This window comes from Gavialis gangeticus, unplaced genomic scaffold (genome assembly GCF_001723915.1).
Source record: "Gavialis gangeticus isolate Ggan-Ray unplaced genomic scaffold, GavGan_comp1, whole genome shotgun sequence".
Classification (NCBI taxonomy): domain Eukaryota; kingdom Metazoa; phylum Chordata; order Crocodylia; family Gavialidae; genus Gavialis; species Gavialis gangeticus.
The window spans coordinates 21,690,646-21,700,277 of NW_017728992.1; the positions used below are offsets into that span (position 1 = coordinate 21,690,646).

General features: G+C 40.9%; 1 protein-coding gene across 1 annotated transcript in view; it reads left to right on the forward strand.

Moving 5' to 3' along the window:
• Positions 1–907: 907 nt before the first annotated feature.
• TRIO (trio Rho guanine nucleotide exchange factor) overlaps positions 908–9,632 on the forward strand; it is a 589,244-nt gene continuing 580,519 nt past the window's right edge. Inside the window, exon 1 of the mRNA XM_019521265.1 lies at positions 908–1,085. The gene's annotated coding sequence lies outside the window, so the exon portion shown is untranslated. The remainder of the gene's footprint in view (positions 1,086–9,632) is intronic.

The following is a 9,632-nucleotide window of genomic DNA, read 5'->3' on the forward strand; positions in this document are numbered from 1 at the left end:
CACCCCTAGACAGCTCTTGCACTTCAGCAGGGTTTTTTGGTGCTTTTAATCAAATAGCTGATTGAATCAGCTATTAGATAAAACAGTGGTCTCCAATCTTTTTAAGTAGGAGATCACCTTTGGCATTTAAAAAGCAACCCAAGACCTACCATGCGCTGCCACCAGCCCCCACCCAGCAGGTAAGTCTGTGGGGAGGGAAGGAGGGAGGACAGATCAAGGACAAGGGAGAAAAAATTATTTGGGGGTACACCTCCCCAGCAGGTACATCCCATATGACCAGAGCCCACTCAACTTACCCCTGCTCCTGCCTCTGCAGCACTGTCCCTCACTGCAGGGGCCTTGATCTAGCCCCCTCTTCTTTCCTCCCCCACAGACTGATGTATTGGGCTGGGATGTGCGCATGTATGCACTCAGCCCGGCACCCCAGCCTCAGACTGACTCCAAGAGTCAGTGAGATCTACCACAGGAGGCTCCAAGATCTGCCAGTAAATCAAGATCCACTGGTTGGTGACCACTGAAACGGAAGCACCAAATATCCCTAGTGAAGTGCACGAGCTATACAGACACTGGGTGAGCCAGGTCAAACAGTTCCTCTTCTGGGCATGAGCTGCACTTGGTGTGGGGGTATGCAGAGCTAAAATAAAGCACTGCGGTTTTTTTTCCATGTCTGGAAGCACCCTTTGCATTACTAGGCCAAGGGCAATTGCCACTCCCAGTCACAGGCAAGAAGGGTTACTGTTGAGATGGACACCCAAAGAATTATCTGTTTGTAATGGGAAAAACAACCCCCATAGCTAAGGCTAATGGCCATTAATGAGTAATGGGCCATTAACTGAAGAGGAATTCCAGCTGTTCTTTGCAGGAAAGAAATTTCTAAAGGATTCTGAGATTCATGAGGAATTGGGATGATGCAGATTCGGAGAGAGGGCTTGGAGTTATTTAGGAAACAACCTTGGAAATAGAGAGGGTCTTTGATTTTCCCAGGCTTGAGGAAGATCCAAGTCTTCAGGGCTGGCAGGATCAGCAGGAAGGCTGACCTCTGAAAATATTGCATGACTCTCTAGAACAACAAGGTAGGTGAGAGGGTAAGGAACTGTATTTGTCTTTTTTTCTGTTTTCTAACATACAGCCAGTCTTTTGTATCATTCTTTTCTACTATATAATAAATCCTTTTATTGTTTTGTCTCCTTATTGGTTGCCTGTGGTAAAGGGTGGGCTCAGGGTGAGTGATGTTCCAGGTTAACCCATTCTACAGGAAGGAGGATCTATAACTCTCTCACAACCCAAGGGGAAGCCACCTGGAGCTGGCAGAGATTCCCCTGCTGCAACTGTGACATCCAGTATAAGGTCAGGAAGAAACTTAGGCACCAGCAGTACCCCACAGATAGGTTTGTGCCAATATCATTGTCCAGCTGCTATTCATCAATAGCATCAAGAAGCCAATGCTGAAGTTTCATAAAGCAAATTGAGAGAAATACTAGAACTTGCAAGACAGCACTGTGCCTCCTCCCTTATCAGATCACAAATGAAGAAGCATTTTGGAGGTGTTTGTCCTCTTGGCTGCTGCTCAGTATACACTCTGTGCCTTGCTTCAGAATTCACTGAACAGCTACAATGGTATGAGTCATTCCATGATCCTGACATAGCAGATTGCCTGATTAAGTCAGTGGCTGCTGCCAGACAACCCTGCAGGGAAGAAGCAACTGAAAAATTTGACCCAGTCTAGCAGGATGTACTGGAATTTAATCCAGCATCCTACAACCACTAACTCAAGCTCATCTGACATTCATACCAAACCAAGCCAGCAGCTATCTTTTACAGGTAGTACTGGCTCCAGCTGAGAATGGTGACAAGATCTTTATGAATGGCACAAGTTCCATCTGAAGGAACCATCACAGAACTATTCAGAATTAGTCACAGTGCCAGAACTGGACAAAGTGCTAACAGTATAAAATTCAACACTGTTGCTGGATACAACAACATCTCTACAATTCCTGAACCAACTTATCCCATGTGTTCATTCTTGGCTAGTCTAGTTCTTCAACTGGGTAAGCAGAGAGAGCAAACTCCCCAAAATCTGCCTCTGATACAGTTTGACACACTTAGGCATCTTGGTCAAATTCTCCAGAGTTTTAGCAGGAGGGATGGTAGCAGGAGTGTTTTTTCTGATCTAGGCTGCACATGGGAAATAAGGCACTTGGCAACAATCAACTGTCTCCCACTGGGCTTTATATTGACACAGACTTTATCGTTCTTTATATTAATGCTTTTCCATCCACTCACTCATCTACACAGACATTATCTGTCCTACTACCCAAGCTCAGTACCAATCTGGATGCCAGTGTGACAATCCATACTGCAGCTATGGACAAGTATAGATGAAGCCAGACATTACTAACGTACACTTTCTATTGAAAATTAGGAGCAGTTTGATAACACTGAACATCACAATGACACAGATGTTGCCTGGCCTAGCAAGACATTCATACACTATCTCAATAAAATATAACCTTAAGATGAGAAGAAAGGCATGCACTCTCTTGGTTTGTGCTTGCATTTATGCAAATAAGTCTAGATCTGTGATTGATATTTTTTAGCAAGATTGGCTTTTTGTAAGAAATCAAGTTCCAGTAACCAAACCCAGCCCTTTGTTTGTTCTTTCTTGGTTTCTTCTGCTTTATCCTTGCACCTTTGGGTTGATGTCTTACATAGGTAATGATCTTGCATGGCCCTTAAACACTAATGGTAGCCATTCAATTCATATATGAAAAGTTAAATCTCAGCATTATATTTTTGCAGGCAGTTACCCACTAGCCTGGGGTCTTGGGAGATGTCAGATATGGACCAGGCTCCTGGTGATCTTATAAAAAGAATTCAACAAGTTAGTGGTGTTTCAGTTCAAATAGACTATATATGAACTACATGATATTATATTTCCATTTTCTGCAACATTAAAGGCCATGAAAAAAATTGTTCAGCATATTTATAACATTTTTCTCCTTCCTTTACTGCAATGCAAAAAACTTACATGCATGTGTTTAGAAGTGGTGCATATTTTGCAAATTACTTACAAAAGATTATATTCATGAATTAAAAATGCTGGCTGCTTGCTAGTGCATTCCAGCACAGACAAATTAAAATGAATTGGAGCTTTCAGTTTCTCTCCTTTTCAGCCATCCCAGGTGAATTCAGCTGGATAAATGAATGCTGTTATAGAGGAATGTTTCACAGACCAGTACCAGTGACTAGTCAAACTTTTCTTTTACTTAAAAGAAGTCTGTAACGGATTCATATCCAAAGAAAGGACTGCTAAGGACTTCAGAATAGACTCGTTGGAGCAATGTAGAATTCACGCAATTACTATGAAAAAAATGTCAATCTTTATATATACAAATACAGAGCTATCTAGGACAGATTTTCATTTACTCTATATTCCTTCTACACTTTTCTGGCACTTAATGATTATAAAAGAGCCTACTGTGGATAATTTACACCCATTTTAAGGATCTTTTACAGTGCCAAAATTATATGAAAGGATCTTGGCATCAAATGAAAATTGAGCCCATTTACATCTATGCCCAGACTGGTACAGATAAAAAAAAGTTTGAGGATTAAGTTTTGTGGCAGATCTTTCAAACACGACCCCACTGCACACATACTCCCAGTCACTGATACACTTATTTAGTTGTCCGAGCTGTTTCACTGCTACAGAAATAGAGCCTCCAAAGAGTCTTTTGTTTGGCCCCATGGACGTAAGATGGACTCTCTGCTGCTCTGTTGCCAATATACTGTAATCAGTGAGTACATATTTTCAAAGAATGTCAACACACTCTGACTAGCACAGGGCCAGAAGTCATACAGCCCCACACAGAGAGGACAGAGAGAGAAAAATTCTGTTAATAGACAGCCAAAGGCTCTAAAAAAAATTTAAAAGTGCCCACAGTCTGTTACTCATAAAAGATAATGCATATGATTTGTCAATGTCTGAGGTGGCATTTTAAAAACGTTGCCACCTGGCAACTGCGATGTTGTAAATATGTAACATCCTGCTTGGTCTGACTGTTATTAAAGCTAGGTACAGATATTCAAAAAGGCCAAGGTGGCCTTTTTGAGATCTAAGTCACACAGTTTTCTGTTAATGGCATAGTTTACATTGGTAGCAAACATTATACACAATTACCTTTTGGTAAGGGGTGCAAATCTTAGACCAGCTTCTGCCATTTTTAAACCAGTCTGTGTACACCGAACTTCTGTTCTGTTACAGGTGTAGACCAGTTTCCAATTATTTATACTGGCAAAAGTGTAATTCATAGATCAATAGATTGTTGTTAGAGGCTGGAAGGGACCTTGTCGATCATTGGGTCCAGTCTCCCTGCACTAGGCAGCAAGAGACAACTGGGGTCAAGTGACCCCAGTGAAGTGACTGTTCAGTCTCCTTTTGAAGATTTCCAGGGTAGGTGACTACACCACCACTGGAGGGAGTTTATGCCACAGTCTTGACACTCAGACTGTGAAGGAGTTTTTCCTGGAATTGAGCCTGAAGCAGCCTTCTGGGAGTTCGTCTCCAGTGTTCCTGGTCTTCCCCAGGGGTGCCCTGGTGAACAGCTGTTCACCGAGTTCTTGATGTACATCCCTGATGTGATGGTAAGCCGCTACCAAGTCCCCTCTCAGCCTTCTATTCTGTAGGCTAAAGAGGCCCATATCCCTCAGCCTCTCCTTGTATGGCTTGTCTTGCAAGTCCCTGATCATACAGGTGGCTCTTGTCTGGACCCTCTCAAGTTTTTCCACATCGTGTTGAAGTGTGGCACCTAGAACTGGATGTAGTACTCCAGCTGTAGTCTCACCTGTGCAGAGTACAGTGGGAGTATCACTTCCTTAGTCTTGCATGAGATGCAACAGTTAATGCATGCCGGTGTGTTGCTCGTCCTGCTAGCCACAGCATTGCACCGCCGACACATGTTCATGCTATGGTCGATCACTACCCCTAGGTCCCTTTCGGGCATGGTGCAAGTAAATTGTTGCCACCAAGCCTGTAGGTAATGTCTGTACCTGGCCTGAGAGATTAATCTGTCTTCTCCATTTTCTCCAGTAGCATGAGCACCTTTTCTGCAGAAGCCATACCAGTATTAGCCAATTTTCCAAAAAGCGAGAACCTAAATTTAGACTCCTAGTCCCATTTTAGGCATCTGCTAAATACATAGGTATAAGATTTCTGATTTTTTCAAAGGTATCGAGGACCAACTAATTCTCAGTGGCTACAGTGAAAGCTTCTAGGTATTCAGCACATGTGGAAAAAAAAAAATCAGATCACTTATAGGTATGGACTGAGGAATCAAACTGTATAATTCCAGATATTAATATTTTGGCTGCTGTCTTTTTTACTTATCTATTCTGTGATATTGCAATGATTACACTCATAAAAAATAAAACATGCAATGCTTATGCTTCAGCAAAAGTCCAAAGAAGCTATGTTCTACAGAACAAATGTCATTTACAGAACTGTATGGAATGACTGCCTTAAACCCCCAGTGGCTTTGTATCTGTATCCTAGTAAATGTTTCTGATGAACTTGCAAGTGCCATCGTAACAGATTACTTTGATTGGACCATGTATGTGCACAAAGTGTAGGTGATAAGGAACATCCAAACAGCTGTCCATCTTGGATAGGGATATATGCCATTACTGAGTTTTAGGCTGAAGAACATTTCAGAAACTGGAGGATTTTGCAAGAGAATTAAGACAGCTTTTCCACGCTTCCTTTGGAATCAAAAGGATTTACTAAAAAGTATAAAGCAGTGCTACTGACACTGCCACACCCTCTTGTCTCCACCCTTGAGTGCCCCATAAAGCTGGTTATAACAGGTTATTTTGTCTGAACAGGTGAGTAGTGGTGAAGAAACCTGTATTACCTGATTCCAGGAGTCCACAACATTTTGTAAAATATAGCCTTAAGTGACATTTTGAAATACGATGCGGATGTTACTTTTGCAGACATGATATATTAAATCAGATGTGTAGATGAAGAGGAAAATGGTTTAATATAACTTATAGACAACTAAGCATCTGGATGAGCAAAAAGTTAAAACTCTTCTTTAAAATAAATAAATAGATTCTTCTGCCTTAGAAATTGTTCCATAAGATTAAGGTTGGCCATATCAGTGATATGCTGGAGAGAGCATGATGCTTTTCTTGCTATATTCTTTACACCAAAGACTACAGTTTCAAGAGATGTTAGTTTATATAGTTCCATTCATATGGCTGTATTCAAACTTCAATAGCCACCAAGGACTTGTCATTGCAGAGACTAAGCATTGTAGTTAGAATCTGGAAGTGTCTCTAAATTATTTCAGCTAATAAATTACAATTTTATTATATGAACAGGCTGGACACAAAGATGACCATTTCCTGTAACTAACTGGAAACATGATCATGCAAATGCCTAACTGGACAGCATGAGGCTCACCAATAGGCTTTCTACTATATAGTTTAATAACTTGCCATCAGGAGAATTACAACTAGTATTAGGTTTCATCTGAAGTTACTATATTACATAAGGAATATGTATGAATTAAATACTATGTGAAGTACACTACTATAAAAAGAAAAAGTAACATTATTTGCAATATATAAAATGCTACTGTCATTTTATGGCAGTGTAAAACTAATGCTGTTGCCATGAAGGCCCAGAAATAATGTGAGGGGCAAGATTTTGTTAGGGAGATATCTTTTATAGGACCAGTTGTGTAGTTGGGATACAATTAGACAAGCTTTCCAATGCAAGATATTCTTTGTCAGGTTACCTTATCCAGGTCACCAGATGAAGAATATCTTGCATTTGAAAGCTTGTCTAACTCTATTCCAACTATACAGTTGATCCAACAAAATATAATCACCCTAAGAAATCCTAGTATTTCACACTGTAATTTTATAAAGAAGTATGATAATGAATTCAGAGATATCTAAAGATAAATACATATTTATAAATATAAATGTATACAAGAAAATATTTTATAAATGGGGAAACCGGCACCGAGATGCTAGGTTTAATGTTAGCATTATTGAATACCATATTTATATTTACATTCCAAAAACTATATATGTCTCATTTCAACTCAGAAACCAGAACATTTACCTTGGCAGTTGTTGCCATACAAGAAACACAAAATGGATTTACAAAACCTTTTGGCCAAAGTATAGCCATTTCAGTGTGGGTAAGTGTCACAGGATGGGGTCCTTAAGCATGGCAGTGATTTTCCAAGGCCCCTTGACCATGCCAATTTGGCCCGATGGGCACCCTCAGTTCTCACCCACCACATCTTTGATGGAAAATATAAATAGGGAGGCTGCCTTTAAGTCCTCTTGGACACAGTTTGATGGACTCTCTGATCCTGTGGGTTTCCGGAACCCTTGTGGGTCCCATTTTACAATGGGTGTTTTGGGGCACCCTAGCCTTATGGGCCATATGCGTGGCTCCAACCATCCCTTTACCATGCCCCAAGCCTCACAGATGGTACCAACATTGTCCGGTCTGGGCCTTGTTGTAATTTGGCTCCCTTGTCCTCACTGGGCTCTCTGCAGCCCTGTCATCATGCCTTCTCTGACACCGGGGTCTGTGCCCCCACAAATGCCGCACCCTCTCTGGCACCGGGTCCCCACGCTGTCATGGGCCCCCAATGAGGCCTTCTCCTTCCCCAAATAGCCTCACCCAAACCACCGGTCTTGTAAAACGGCAAACAAAACATAAGCCCCTGAGCTACAACATAATACAAGCTACATAAAGTGTGCTCAGCCCCTCTACATTACCCGGAGCAAAACTTAGTCAGGCTTCTTCCCTTCACATGCTTTAGAAGGGCTCCTTCTCCCTTGGCCACCAGCAGAGAACTGCCTTCTAGCCCCCATCCTGGGGTTTATATGGGCCCAGGGCCCTGCCCCTTCTGGCCAGCTGACCAGGTGCAGGTGCAGGCTAATTTCCTCATTACCATGGCAACCTGCACCTGGGCTCCTGTCTGGCTCTTTGGACTCTTCCTAGGCAGTTTCTGCTCTTTTAGGAGCAGGCACCTAAGTGGTCTGTGACAGTGAGGTAGATGTAGAGAGATAAAGATCTAAAAGTCTTTTATCAACAATACACAAAAAAAAAATTACCACCTCTTCCTCCTCTGAATGGAGGACATGCTTGGCTCTTAGGATCTATATATTAGTCTTTAATTGTAACTAAGAAATTATTAAAATGAATTCCTAGGCTAACCTTAGTCCTGTTTCTCAAACTGACAATTTATGACACTCAAACATGGGAACCAGACACTGTAAGTCAGCATCCTTCTTATTTCAGGATGGTGGTATTTTCTGTTACTGTGATAATACTTGAGAGCCCTGGAGGTATAAGGATTTATGACCCTTTAATGTTCTAACAGCATTAACCTCACTTTTGGGGAATAAGGTCCAGCTGATCGTTTAGCATAAGACCACAGGATGGGGACCGAGGCACGTTTACAGTAACTTTGCATCCCTAATCCTTGTGGTCTGCAGCATATTATACCCACAGCTCCGAAGGCGTTCTAGAGGCTGGACATTGTTTGGCAATGCATCATAGCTCAGTCATTTCCTCTTTTTTCTAGCCATGCTTCACATACTGACAAGCAAGGAGCTGTTATCTCCTTGGATTATCTGTACTTTATCCAGGATTCCCCTATGCAGAAATAATCTGGGGACTAGATCTACTAGCTTTACAGATGTTTTGCACTGACCTTTTGGTGCAAAGCCATTGGGGTAGGGCCAAGTTTATAAAAATATGCTATGTATACTTTAAAAATAACCCACAAATTATCCAAGGAATAGAATATCCATGATAGTTTTCTTAAAATGTGAAATACACAGCCATTAAGGGCCTAATCAGTGATCGTCAAGGTTTTGTAAGTCTGAGTTAAGGAACATGTTGTATTATCATTCAGATGCTATCAATATATTAATATCCTGTGTTCTCGCATTTCAAATAGTGTATATTTGGTCATAAGAGTTACTCAATATAAGCTGAACATAGCAAATAAGACAGTGATACACTTCATAAAGTCTAGGTTTACTGAGTTGTTTTTAAAGAAGGGAATGCGTGTTCTAAAAAGTATTGTATTTTTAAATTATTTTTGTAAATATGACTAAACTTACACACTATTTTACAGTGTAGGGTCACCTGATTATTAGAGACTATTCAGAAAGGGGGAAGTAATTTGAAGCATCCATATTTTGCCAGTCAATATCAGCAAAAGTGAGAATTATTGTTTGCTTGGAATAAGCAAAGGAAGAGAATTTTTCAACCGGAATAAATCACACAGTAGAGTGAACTACTCTATCGTTTAGAGATTTAAATTAATTGTTTTTCATTTCTCCATGGATGTGTTCTACAAATTGCAGAATAAACATGTTAGGGACAAGCCAATAGTACCACTGCTTGCCGTTTGACCCTGCTAATTCAGTGAAATCAGTTGTATCACAGAATAGGCTCTACTTCTAATGAACTGCTACTTAAAATGGACAAAAGCAGATTTCCTCAATTACACATGGACTTCAATACATTTTTGGCAAGTTCTTCATTCATAGTTTCATAGTTCCATAGTTTCTAGGGTTGGAAGGGACCTGAG